General features: G+C 37.0%; 1 protein-coding gene across 2 annotated transcripts in view; it reads left to right on the top strand.

Annotated features, from left to right (window-relative positions):
• The first annotated feature begins 7377 nt into the window (after positions 1-7377).
• LOC5563620 (GTPase-activating protein) overlaps positions 7378-13750 on the top strand; it is a 187287-nt gene continuing 180914 nt past the window's right edge. For both annotated transcript variants that reach the window (XM_021853714.1, XM_021853711.1), the window contains exon 1: positions 7378-7852. The gene's annotated coding sequence lies outside the window, so the exon portion shown is untranslated. The remainder of the gene's footprint in view (positions 7853-13750) is intronic.

Below are 13750 nucleotides of genomic sequence, written 5' to 3'. Positions count from 1 at the left end.
TCCTAAAGCCCTGTCCCGATTTTAGTGCCAAACGCTTAAGTTTAGGCCAAAAACACATGTGTACTCAATTTTCCAATGTTTTCCGTTGGTTTAAGTCCGAAAAACATTTTTTTATGTTATTTTAGATTTTGTCACACCCCTTGGCTTAAATTCAAATTTTGGGTGAATTTTGTTTTCCGTGTCCCTTCCGAAATATCAGATAGGAACAACCCCAGTGTTAAAACTAAAACCCCTGTGGTGTATTTGTCGACTAAGCGAACGTCAAACATGATCTCAAGTGTCAAGGTTCATTTATGGATCCAATTTTAAAATTAATGTTTAAACATGATACAGCCGTTATTTGAGCGGGAAAAATTGCTAAAGTAGTTGAAATAACATGCTCTTTCGTGTTGTTGAATAAAAACAAGATTTTATCAAACATTTTAGGACCCAATTCAGAAAAAAATCGTAGTTACAAAAGCATATTGGTTACATTGGACAAAACAAAATTAAGAGCAAATTCTAGTGACAAAACACCTAAATGTGATTCTAAATGTATTAACTTTTAGTTGAAGGACTATATTTGCTGTACTTATGAAGTATGATCAAAGTAAAAGAAAGCTATATGGAAACAACTGTTATGCCAAAATGCAAAGAAGCAAAAACAAATCGTTTGAATGTTTAACCTAAATTGAAGACTCCAACAACCTACTTCCCAGTCAACCATCCCATGCGCTACTTTAAACATCTTTATCCAATAATCCTGTAATAACCAAATTTTTATTTTCGATCTAAATATCATTTTCCGTTATCTAAAATCGTTCTAAACACGTTTTAGGCAATGAGTTTTATTCGTGAATTTATGAATTTTGGTGTTTGATTTTTACAATTTTTATTTTTGAACATCCCTACCCTTTTTATTTTTTCTTGAAGCCTCTCCTGGTTATTGATTTTTGGCAATAATAAAAATTTAAAATTTTACGGTACTTTTGAAAATATTTTTTTTTCTGGAACATATTTTATTTTCCGTGTAGCTAACGGTAAAACAGGTTTGAATTTATTTTAATATCACCAGAGTCTTCTTCTAACACACTCAGATTTTATCTCGTTGTTCGGTAAATTTTATTACCGAAAACATACTGTAAAAACATATTTAACAGAAGTTTCGGTATTAAAAACAAGATTTACCGAAAAACCGTAAATAAATAAAAAAAAAAATAAAAAACATATTGTCCAATTTTACCGAAATCGTCGTTTTATTTACCGAAAACAACTGTAATCGTTTAGATTCACCGTAGACTGTAATTTTTTACCGTGCATCAGTTCATAGGGCTACAACGCTTTACCGAACAAACGGTACTGAGGCCACCATAGTTGTTTTGAAGTGCTTGTCGACACGACCGTATTGCATCCGATACAACATTTTGTGATTGTGGCCATAGATACTGTTTTTCAGAAACTGCAGCAGTTTGAAGAGCGTCTGGTACTTCTTTTCCGTAAGTATGACCTGAGGATTTCTATTAAACAGCTTATTTTTAGGATGGGATAAAATGTTTTCTTTGTGGGGTGTATCTAATCAAAATGTGAAAAATTGTTTATATTTTAGATGGAAGATGACCAACCCACGACATAATCAGTGGCACCGGTTTTGTTCGTAAGAGGGGAACAGCTGCAAATGAGCCAGGATTGTTTCCTCAAGTAGCATGACTGGATTATTCATGTAGCGCTAGATGTGAAGCGCGCGTTCGAGTTGCTGGTGCTGTCGTTGACAGTATTCAATGTTCCGCCTTCACCGACGGAAAAGTAATTCTAATGTTTATCAACGGGGCAAAATGCTAAACGAAAACATTGACATATTTTATTAACATTCATGAATTATTCAAACATGTCCAAACGATTCCAAAAATAAAAAACAAAATAAATTGATTTATTTTCTTTCCAATAGTATAACCTTTTTTGATCACCCTATTATACTGCTTCGCGACTAAAAATGGGTGAACCACCGTGCGAAGTTTGATTTTTTACCAACTTCGCCGCGTCGCAACTCGATTCTCAATAGTGCGCATAATGCACACTGCGGAGGACACTATAACTTTTTACGTCATAAGTGACTATGTCGGGGATGGGATTCGATCCCAGGTCCTCGGCGTGAGAGGCGAGTGTTCTAACCACTACACCAGGTCCGTCCCCCTTCAGCGGTTTTTATTTCGGTAAAAAAAAAAAATTACCGGAGTCGGTGATATTTTCTAAGTGTGTAAGATAGGTTAATTGTAGAAAAATATGAAAGGTATGATTTTTTGTCTTGAACGTTCAATGATCCCCAGGCGTTTGTAGGTTATAAAAAAATACAATTTTTCAAACATTTTTAAGAAATATAAAAAAAGGTTCAAAATTCATAGAAAAAAACTTTCCTTATATGCGTGTTATGAGCTAAAGTTTAAGCCAAAAATGAAGAAAGTTTAGGGCGGAAACAAAAGGTACAAGGTACATACTCCAATCTACTTTTTAGTTTCTCTATTGAGATTCTGCTCAGAGGACTCGAATACATTAAAGAGCCAAAAATGAAATCATTTTAATTTCCGACCTACAAAACAATATACAAAATTCTAAAGTGGACGGGGTACCACTAAAGGTAGAGTTGGGTATTAGAGGGATAGTATAGATTTCTGTCGTTTGCATTTTTCCGTTAATTTTGTTATGTATATTTATGTATCCTCATCGATCCATAAAACTTCATAAGTAACTTCGTTTATCAAGCATTTATCTTCTATATAAATAAAATGGAATGGTGTTTGTATGTCACGTAAAAACGAGCGTGAATGGAACTGTAATTTTGTATTGGACGATGTACTGTTAAACCATAGACAAACAGACGTAACACTGACGAAATTTCCATCGACCACTCATTTAACGATCATTTCAAATTCGCTATGTTACAAATCTCACAACCAGAGACGCGCATCGTTTTTCTTCGCGTTTGACGTTTCACACTACTGCCATCTGCCGGTCTTGTTGCACGAAACACCTTTTCGTGCAACATGCTCACCAGATGATGATGGTGTAAACTGGGCGATGGATTTTTAAGAAATTTGTTATAAGTGCTACGTCTGTTTGTCTGTGGTTAAACCTCCATGAGTCGATGTTCCATTACTCGATATCGACTCATGGAACCATACTGATAATTAAATTTCATGGTTAAATACTATAATGGCCCCCTCAAACAGCTTCTCATAGCATTGCTGTTCATTGACTCGATATTTCCATGAGTCGATGGTCCCTTCAACACACTTAAATTATTTCACCGACCTCAGTAAATTTTTTCGCCGAGAACCCAACAGCTGAGAGCTCGGTAAATTTTAACGCCGAATCTCGGTACTTATTTTACCGAGATTTCGGCAATCCGAATCTGACTTGAGACTATTTGAATAAATTTTCGAGAACTCATACAAAATTTGTAGAACATTCACACAAAAAACGTTACGAGGGGGTGGGTGGGTGTCAAAAAAGGTCATTTTCAGCGTTATGAAATTTGTGAACAAACCCATTAACGTTAGAGTAATTTTGAAACACTTTCCCCTTTCCACACATTCGTGTGCTACGTTCGAGTGCTCGACACGAACACATTCGACGCCGAACGGTCGCACTCTTAAAATCGTTTACACGGAGCATGTGTGAAATTTACGCAGTTCTGTGTGTAAGCCATTTTACGAGACGTTCGGTTGACGTTTTCTGGCGGGACGCTTTTGTTATTGTTCAAAAAAAAAAAAAAAAAGTAGCATGATATGTGAATAGCGCTAGTCACATTTGTGTTTATGACGTTTTTATCGCTTTCTGGTTATGTTTCTACCCGGTTATATGTTTGATGTTAGCAGCGAATAAAAATATATATTCCATGTCTGCTGATGTTAATTTTACCGGGGAAGATTGAAAAACTAGTTGCACACCATCATTGTATTAGCTCCTCCCAAATGTGGCGCTAGAAGAAACGTAAATAAATGGGACCGTCTGCAAGTTTCCAAGCTGGTAAACAAACAAAAAACATATGATTCGTAACGTCTCATAAAATGCCTTATTGACTGTTTAACGATAACCCGGATAAAAACGTATAATTCAGTGAATGGAATAAACCATTAATGTACAATATAATGTATTGGATACAATACAGCGTATTGTAATTGAATGTCGAAGCAATATAATTCATGTTCGGATATACAATTCAAAAACAATGTAATATATTGTAACAGAACATTGTATTGTTTTTAATTGGTTTTATACCTTACAAATTTAGTCAAATTCCTATTTTCGCGTAAAACAACTGTTGCCTTTTTCTATGTAGCTTTGCTGAAAGAAATAAACAAAACAAGTTCAAAAAGCAAGAAATGTTGGGTGGAAAATATTCAAAAAGTAAAAATAAGTAGTTTTTTAGAAGTCACTTGACATTAGCTGTAACAACAAATGCAACCATGATACAGTTTGTTGAATTGTTTTTGTATTGTACAACAATACACGAATTGCTTATCAAGACAATACATGAACAATATATCGTATTGTGTTTTCAAAATGTTTGTATGAGAAAATATCTATATTTGTATTGTTACGATACTTAACCACCCATACATTATATTGCAAAAATCTCATATACCATACAGTGAACTGTTCAAAACAATATATTGTACTGTAATTGTATTGTCATTTTAAAATATACCGTATTGTATTTCCAATATATTGAATGGTACTGTTTCAATACGTTATATTGTTTTTGTATTGTATTTTTTATCCGGGAAACTTGCCACGATCGACGCGCCACCATATTTCATATAACGGAAGTTATTAGAACTAACTTAGAGGTGATGTTTTGGAGGTTATTTGGCAAATTGGAGGTTAAAATCACCTCCAAACACTAGCGATTTTGCGGTGGGATGTTGACGTTTGATCACGAATAGAGTTACACAAATTTTTGTTTCCATACCTTTTAACCCCATATTTTTCGACTCCTTTTTGTGTATTAGTGGACCGATGTGTGAACATGGATGTGTGGAAACTTGTCAACATGTACAAAAATAAGTGAAAAAATTGTGAAGAATAGAGATGAAATCTCGCGTAACTTTTCAAAACGTCCTAAGTAACAAATGTAAACAAATCGAGATTATCATTGCAAATCATTTGCGTTGCACCACTTAGCAGCACACTAGAACACTCGTTCTGATATATTAACAACAAATTAATCTATTCAAAGCTTAACAAAATGACCAATGTTCAAAACTGCATCGCTTTTAATCAATTGTTACATTGGACCTTTGATCAGAGAACCAACCACATGTCCTATGTAACATTTATGAATAAACACGATTCTAATGTTACATTGGACATTCCTGAATAAAGCTTTGGAATGGAGTTTAAAAGGTAGAATGATTTGTAGAAGCGTGTCTGAGACACTACTTAGATGCATAGAATGCCATAATAACTGCTTCTCAATAATTTCAGTCGATATTTTCAGAGTCGCACTGCCTCGCAAAATTGAAAACGCTCAAGTGACAAAAAGAGAATGAGTTACACAAAACAGTATTTTGGTCTTTTTGCCAAACCATGTTTTACCGTTTCGCTGGATTGGATCAGCTGCAACATCTCTTTTCATATTATTACCGCATTGCGTGCATATAGGGGAATGATATTGAGCACAAGATTGAGCATCATGATGTCATTGTATCAATCTGATTCAGATGCATGGTCGATCAAGCATATAAATATGCTTCCGGGCAGCAACACGAGCAACGTACATGCGCGACTTGCTCACACATATTTGCAGAGCGATCAATCACCGAAGAGAGGAGAAGCTGTATGTATTTGTTAGACGTGGGCTCCTTTCTCGAGTTCCTACAACAAGATGGACGACGTCGTCATCGTCATCATTCCCCACCGCAATTTCTTGTTTCAACCGACGGCTGCTGATTGCAACACAGCCATCACCACCACCACGTCATGCAGCGGGAAACTCTCACATGATCATGTGGGCGAAACCTTCATAAACACGGGGGGGGGGGGGAAATTGAAGGAGAATCAGTGAGAGAGCAAAATGTCCTACATACAGCTCAACGTTTCCCCTCCTTCTGTTGTTACATAGGACATAGACGGATGGGAAGAAGTGACGTCGTGGGATTGAATGAATCAAAACAAAGCACAGCTGGTGTCTCCGATTAGCACACCGCAACAAAATGTTGATTATCAGCGAATTGAGTGCATATAGGGAAATGATATTCAGCATCATGATCTTATTGTATCAATCCGATTCAGATCCATGGTCGATGAAGCATATACATATGCTTCACGGCAGCAACACGAGCAACGTGCATGCGCGACTTGCGCACATATATTTGCAGAGCAATCATTCACCGAAGAGCGGAGAAGCTGTATGTATTTGTTTGGCATTGGTTTCCTACAACACAATCGACGGCGCCGTCATCGTCATCATTTCCCACCGCTATTTCTTGTTTGCGCCGACGGCTGGTGCCGAATGCAACACAGTCGTCACCACCCGTCGTGCAGTGGGTAACTCACACACGAACAAGTGTGGCTGAAACCAGCATTGAAACGGGGGGAATATTGAGAGAGAAACAGTGAGAAAGCAAAAAGTCCCAAATACAGCTCAACGTTTCCCCTCCTTCTGTTGTTACATAGGACACATAGACGGGGGGAGAAAGTGACGGCGTGGCATTGAATGAATCAAATTGTTGTTGTTCGTGAGAGACTTTAACCCGAAGGTCATTTGTCTCTTCTTCAAATGAATAAAAACAAAGCACAGCTGGTGCCTGCGATTATCACACCGCAACAAAATGAGCAGTTCAACTTGAATGTTGAAGCAGTTCAACGCACGTGGATGCAAAATGAAATAAAACATGATTGTTGTGTGCTCAAATCAAAATATCCGATGTTACTATAACTGAAACAAAATGAAAGAAATGAATGTCCAATGTAACAATTGTTGAAACAGAACGACCTATGTGATTTATCCTATGTACATATTTTTGGTCAAAACGTCCTATCTGATGTTTTTATAGATTTCAGTGTAATTTCCAAATAAATTGACAAAATTTCATTTCATACGTTGAACTCTATTACACTGCTTCCCTCTACAAGCAACACAGTGGGGAAAAATTGTTTCGTTTTGATACAGTTTCAAAATATATTTTCACAACCTTCAAGCTCGATTTACTCGAAATGTGTGAATTGTTAGATAGGCCGTTTTGAAAAGTTACGCGAGAAATTATGAAGGTGTGTTACAGAAACTATCCCAAAACTGTATAACTTTAACGCGAGCTCCATGTAAACGATTTTAAGAGTGCGTCTACTTCCACTCACTTCTTTCAACATGACAGAGCGCCGAGTACCGCCATCAGTAACTCAGTCAGTTAGCACTCAGTCCCGTCGTCGGTCAGTGTCTTTCGTTCGTCCGTCATTCAATCTCGCTGTTAGCCCTTGCGTCGCGATTGATGTGATTGAATTTCAGTGAAAACAAGTGTAATTAACAATTAGTCGTGATTTGCACGTAAAATAAAACATTATACAGTGCTAGAGGAAGAAAAAGACGGTTTAGTTATTACTTTGATGCTGTGTTCGGGAAAATTCTTCGTCGGTAATCAGAAATGAAAACAATACACGAAGATGGTGGGTGGTGCTCAGTGAGTGGAACCAAATCCGAACGGGTTGCTTCACGGTGCGCTTTATGGCCATGGAAGTTTGCATAAATAGTGATGTGCTCCTTAGTGATGGTTATATTTTTCCAGGACAAACAGTGATTGATGTTCAACAAAACATTATTATACTCTGGCTTCTAATGTTAGCCAAGCGATATAAATTGAATTGGAAAATAATCAACGTAAGTAAATATTCTTATGCTTTTATTGATTCAACACCTATCATTAACAGATAGTACTATGTGATGCTTATCTAAACATTAAATTTCAAACCGTATCGTTTGAAAGGAAATGAGGGGCCGTCCAATAATAACGTAGGACAGTTTTCGGAGTTTATCAATTTTCCTTCCCTCCATGGTAAAATTATTTGTATGGAAATTGAAAATGAATTATATGAAGCGTATGAAATTTTAGCCCCCCTTCCTCCCATAATAACATACGCAGTGAATCAATTGTCACCCAACACGCAACAACAAAGACATTGTCATCTCCTATTCTTGTTGCAACAATTTTATTCCGCAACATCAGTTTATCACCACTTGAACAGAATATGATCGATCACCACGTACGCAGCCATTTCCTGGGCTTCGCATTGCAATTTTCGAGAACTTCTTTGTTTTGGCAAATATGGACACATTATTGAACAGCATCCATTAAACAAATTTGGTTTTGTGTTTAAAATTACTGATTATTCGCGAGTCGAAAAGGTTGCAACAATGTTGCGCCCTGTGATTGTCAAATAGAAATATAAGTAGTAGAACGCTAGTGGCGCTGTTATCACAAAATAGAATTATTTTATTCATACTTACTGTTGGTGTTTTTGATTGTTTGTTTAGTGCCATGTTGTAGAGAATGTTTTATTGTGGTCGAAAATTTTGATTTGACACTTAGAGACCCGGTACTCAAGCTGTCAGAGCGTGGCAAACTAGATGTTGGTCACACGGACAGTCGCGACATTAGCATTCTAAGACTAAGGTGTCGGCCAGGGTAGTAGAAGCATTAACCTAAGAATGCTAATGTCGCTGCTGTTCGTGTTACCAACATCTAGTTTGCTGCGATGTGACAGCGTGAGTACCGGGCCTCAAAGTGTCAAAGGCCAAAACAAAACATTCTCTGTTGCGTGGGATCGATCAATTAATGAAAAATAACAATTAAAGGTAATAATTAGTTAAATCAATTTTGTAACAACAGCGCCATTAGCGTTCCCTGGCCACGATCACAGGGTTTGACGGTGCCAAAGTAGAAGGTGCACCATAATAATACCCGTCTGTGAAACATATCACCTTCCCAATACTTTGGCACACCTCTAACGGTTCATGATTTATCATGAAACGGCTGCATTCAGGCGGAGGATCTGTTAATATGTTTCGGCATATTATCAGGTCCTCTTCGAACGGAGGGACCGCCAGGGCTCATTAGTTACTTATAAACCAGTGCTGATTGTTGATGGTTCAGTTCGTTTACCACGAGCTGTAGCATCCTTTGTACTAATCAGTAATGGTTGTTAAGTTTCGAAGCTAACGTGTGATCAATCGTTTTATAATGCAACATAAGAATGGGTGTTTGGTGGAACTGCGCGTAACACTTGTTGTTATTAAATTTAGTGATTGTGTTGGAGCTAATGGTGTGTTTATAATACAATTTATGGTGATGAAAATTTGAAAATGAAATTGGAAGTGATTCTGATAGTTTAGTTAGAAATATAATAATGACGATGTAAAATGATGTGAACTCTACTAATTTAATAAAGGCCATAACACATTTTTCAATCATTTCTCGGAATATAAACATTATTGCCTAGTTCTTCAAACATGCATGATAAAAGTGTTAATAATGACGGCGATTGCAGAAAAATGGATCGAAGTGATTTTGTTTGTTGATAGTGCTAAATTGTAGTTTGAATAGTAATGACTCTACAGCAACAAAAATAATGAAACATTTAAATTGAATATCTTTTAATTACTTAGTAATGCTAACAGATGGTAAATGCTAATAACAATGAATTTATATGAAAATGGTGTGATGTGAAAAGTGATATGGAAAGTATATCTGAAGTGTATTACGAAAGTTGATGAGTGATAATCGGTGAAATACGTGATAGTGTCGAAAATAAAAGTGACGATAGTGAGTGATGAAATGAAATGGGGAATGAGGACCTTTTAATAAAACTATTTCGTTCTTCACTTTAACCACTCTAGTAGCATTTCAGGCCTTATCATAGTTTGATAGTAGTCTAAAGTACTAGACTGCAAAACTACGGTAAGGGCTGATTGCTGCTAGGGTACACAGTGACCATTTGAGCAACATTGCTTAGGAACGTCTGTGTGATGAACGCAATAGAGGCTTATAAAAGCAAATGCTGGGAAGGAGCTTAGGGCAGATTAAGAGTGCCAGTACTACCCCTATCGCTACCGACAAAAAAAAAAAAAAAAAAAAAAAAAAAAAAAATTAGTTAAATCAATTTTGTAACAACAGCGCCATTAGCGTTCTACTTCTAATATTTCTATTGCCAGGGTAGACGCGTCACGCGAAGCGACGCGAAAATCCTTTGGAGTTTGACATTTCATTATTGATAATTGTTATTTCTTCACAGGCAATTTTCGCGTGACGCGTCTACCCTGGCCGACACCTAATGCTTCTACTGATTGTCATGACAATTTAGCATTTGATTGTATCCCTATCCGCAACAGTTGAGACAAATGGTTGTGAGCACGGCATAAAAAATTAACAAGGCAGGCTCTTCAATAATGTAAACATCAAGATTGGTTGTAAACATGTGACGTCACTCCTATCGTACCATATACCATCCGGACGACTAGATCAATTTTTTCGAAAATTTGTTCGAGGTGGATAGGAATGACGTCGTCAAGTAGCTGTCAGTTTTCGGAATATATCACCTTCTTAATTTAGTACACCGTGGGTTGTGAGCAAGCTTGCTTTGTTGTTTGTTTCTTGTCTGTTTTAATGACAATTTGATACACTGAACTTACGGAATGGATGGCCCTTGAATAGAGGCTGTAACAATTTACAGTCGACTCTCCATAACTCGATATTCAAGGGACCATCGACTTATAGAATTATCGAGTTATATAATATACCGACGCAAAAAATCTCAAAATCGAAGGAACAAATTTCTGTATTTCCAATACATATATAATTTCTTGTGTAAGAAAGCAATAATATATTGTTGATATTGTTTCACAAACTATTATTTGAAAACTTTTTTCGAAATGCTCGAAAAATCTCATTATTTTTACTGACAATATTTTTTTTTATTTTAATGTTTTTCAACATTTATTACAATTTGCAAGTATTTATTCACTTCCAAACAAGAATTAGTTCAAGTTTCCCCGAATAAGACGGATTTCAAAATGGATATCGAGTTATGGAGGGAAATTTTCCTCTCATGTCACATCGACTAGTGGAGATATCGAGTTATAGAAATATCGACTTATGGAGAGCACGATGTATGGAAATTTGAAGGGACCGAAAAATCCATCGAGTTATAGAGTATATCGAGTTGTGGAGAGTCGACTGTATTTTAAATATTTATGTCACTGACTTTTTGAAGTCACTTAATCGAAGCCATGAAGAGAGTTGCACTCTTATATTTACGTTTAATTTAAGTAATTGATCAATCGTGTTATCCAAAAAAAAATGGATTGCACTAGAAAATGTCCTGCTACCTTATAATTAAAAAGAAAAAAAACTGCGCTTGCGTAAGCCGATTACTCCGAAATCATAATTATTCCACCATAACTGGGTTCAATCGGATCCTTGCATACAAATATAGAGAGACAATCTGCTGCGGCAATATTTCTTCCGTTTAATTGCTCTTCTCCCCACTATATTCGACGGCGGCGGCAGCAAAGTAATCTAATTTGATTAGGTGGAACTCTTGTTTTGTCGCCGGTTGCCATTAAAATACATGTCCGAACAAGCGCCAGACAGAGAAATTGAACGTATGTAAAGAATGGTAACAAGTAAATGCAGTACATAACTATGGGGCCTTCCTTAGCCGAGTGGTTAGAGCCCGCGGCTACAAAGCAAAGCCATGCTGAAGGTGTCTGGGTTCAATTTCCGGTCGGTCCAGGATCTTTTCGTAATGGAAATTTCCTTGACTACCCTGGGCATAGAATATCATCGTACCTCTGCCACACGATATACGAATGCGAAAATGGCAACTTTGACAAAGAAAGATCTCAGTTAATAATTGTGGAAGTGCTCATGAGAACATGAAGCTGAGAAGCCGGCTCTCCCAGTGGGGATGTTAATGTCAAGAAAAAGAACTGCATCAGGATGAACTGATTAGCAAACTTTGAAAGATAATCTTTATTTTTGTTAATAGGACCATACTGAATAGGTAAAGAATGCTCGCAGTTAAGAACTGTGGAAGTGCTCATAGGAAAACTGAGCAGAGAATTGGACTCTGTCCCAGTTCGTTGGGAGATCCTCCAGAAAGAAAAAGAAAAACTTTCTCAATCCCCTAATGCTTAATGCACCCGCCATGGCACCTGCTGACGCAATCGACGGCATTCATTACCGCGATTTACTTTTGACCACGCTTCTCAAAATAGGTGATGATGATTGGAGTTTAGGGTATGACATCGCACGATCAGACACTCGGGGTGCGGGGTAGGTAATCTTGCCCAATCCGGGCCAGTATTTTGACGAGCGCGCAGGCAAAAGGTCAACGAGCCTCAATCTGCCCCACATTTAACTGCCATTATCAACACGCTCAGATTAGGCGTTACAGGGCTGGTAACAATTCGGTTACCAATGGCTTCTGGGGCGAAATCTGAAGTAGTTTTGCGATACATGAGCCTGGACAATCCGTTCACAAACCAGTACTTTCGATCAATCGTTAGAAAATGCAGTTCGTTGGTAACGGATTTTTCTCGGTATCTATGCAAGATACCCTGCATCGGAAGTAGGGTGCATTAGTGCATATCCGGATGCGAATCGAATGCACCACTTCCGAAGTTAGGTACCTCGCATTGATTTTGAGAAAATCCGAAGTTGACGAGAAATAAATTCGAAGTTTTTATCGCGTCGGCAATATCACCAGTCTTGCATCTGTATTTATAACAGAATAGACTGGGATATTTGGCGGACGGTTTCAAAACAGTACTGAAAGTACTACTTTTCAGTATCGAAAACAGTGCCGAAAAGTAGCACTTTTCAATATTGGTTTTTTTTTTTGCTAGGAAAAGTAGGCCATTAAATCAATGAAAAGTTGATTATTTGCAACGGAATCGCAAAAAAAGAAATTTTTTGGAGGAATTCCGTAGGAAGTCCGTAAAAAATCATTGAATAAATTCCAAAAGAAATTTGACTAATATTTGAAGAAAATTCCAAAATTCTTAGATAATTCTCTAGTTTAGGGCTGCCCAACGTACGGCCCGCGGACCGCATCCGGCCCGCGACCACATTTTGTGCGGCCCGCGGAGGGTTTGATAATTATTCTCATATTTGGCCCGTTGACTATTATACCAACCCAAAGTAACAACGTACCAGGACTATTTAATTTCCAATTGAGGTTCAACCTAATATTTAAGCTACGTAATTATTTAAATTTGTTTTGTTTGTTTTTTTTTTAATCTTCTTATATATTTAATTTTATGCGTGATTACAATTCTAAATCCTAATTTCTGGGTGTTTCAACAATGTTTTTAACATGATTTTCTTTGACCTAAAAATATGTAGCCTGAAAAAAACTGATGGGTAAAAGACTAAATTTTCATATATAATTTCACTGAATCATACGAAGGAACTTCCACACTATCCTGCAGAATGCTTAGCATCAACTATGTATCTGTTTTTCGATTAATCCTTCTACCAGCAGCTTCAATTTTTTACCTTAAAAATATTCAAATCGCTATAACATTTTTGTTTCTTCACATTTCTGCTCCATTTTTTCACACATTCTCAACTCTTCTATTATAAGAATCTGTGTCGATATTGATGATTGGTCATCTGGTTTTGGGGAACCGACATTGCCCATATAAAATTTCTTTGGTCGCCATTTTGTTTTTAGTCAATTTATCAAAAAATATGGTTTGTACAAGGTTGGGTGATAA

Source organism: Aedes aegypti, chromosome 3, assembly GCF_002204515.2.
Source record: "Aedes aegypti strain LVP_AGWG chromosome 3, AaegL5.0 Primary Assembly, whole genome shotgun sequence".
NCBI classification, from domain to species: domain Eukaryota; kingdom Metazoa; phylum Arthropoda; class Insecta; order Diptera; family Culicidae; genus Aedes; species Aedes aegypti.
Note: the sequence above shows the minus strand (reverse complement) of the source record. Positions and strands in the feature narration are given on the sequence as shown.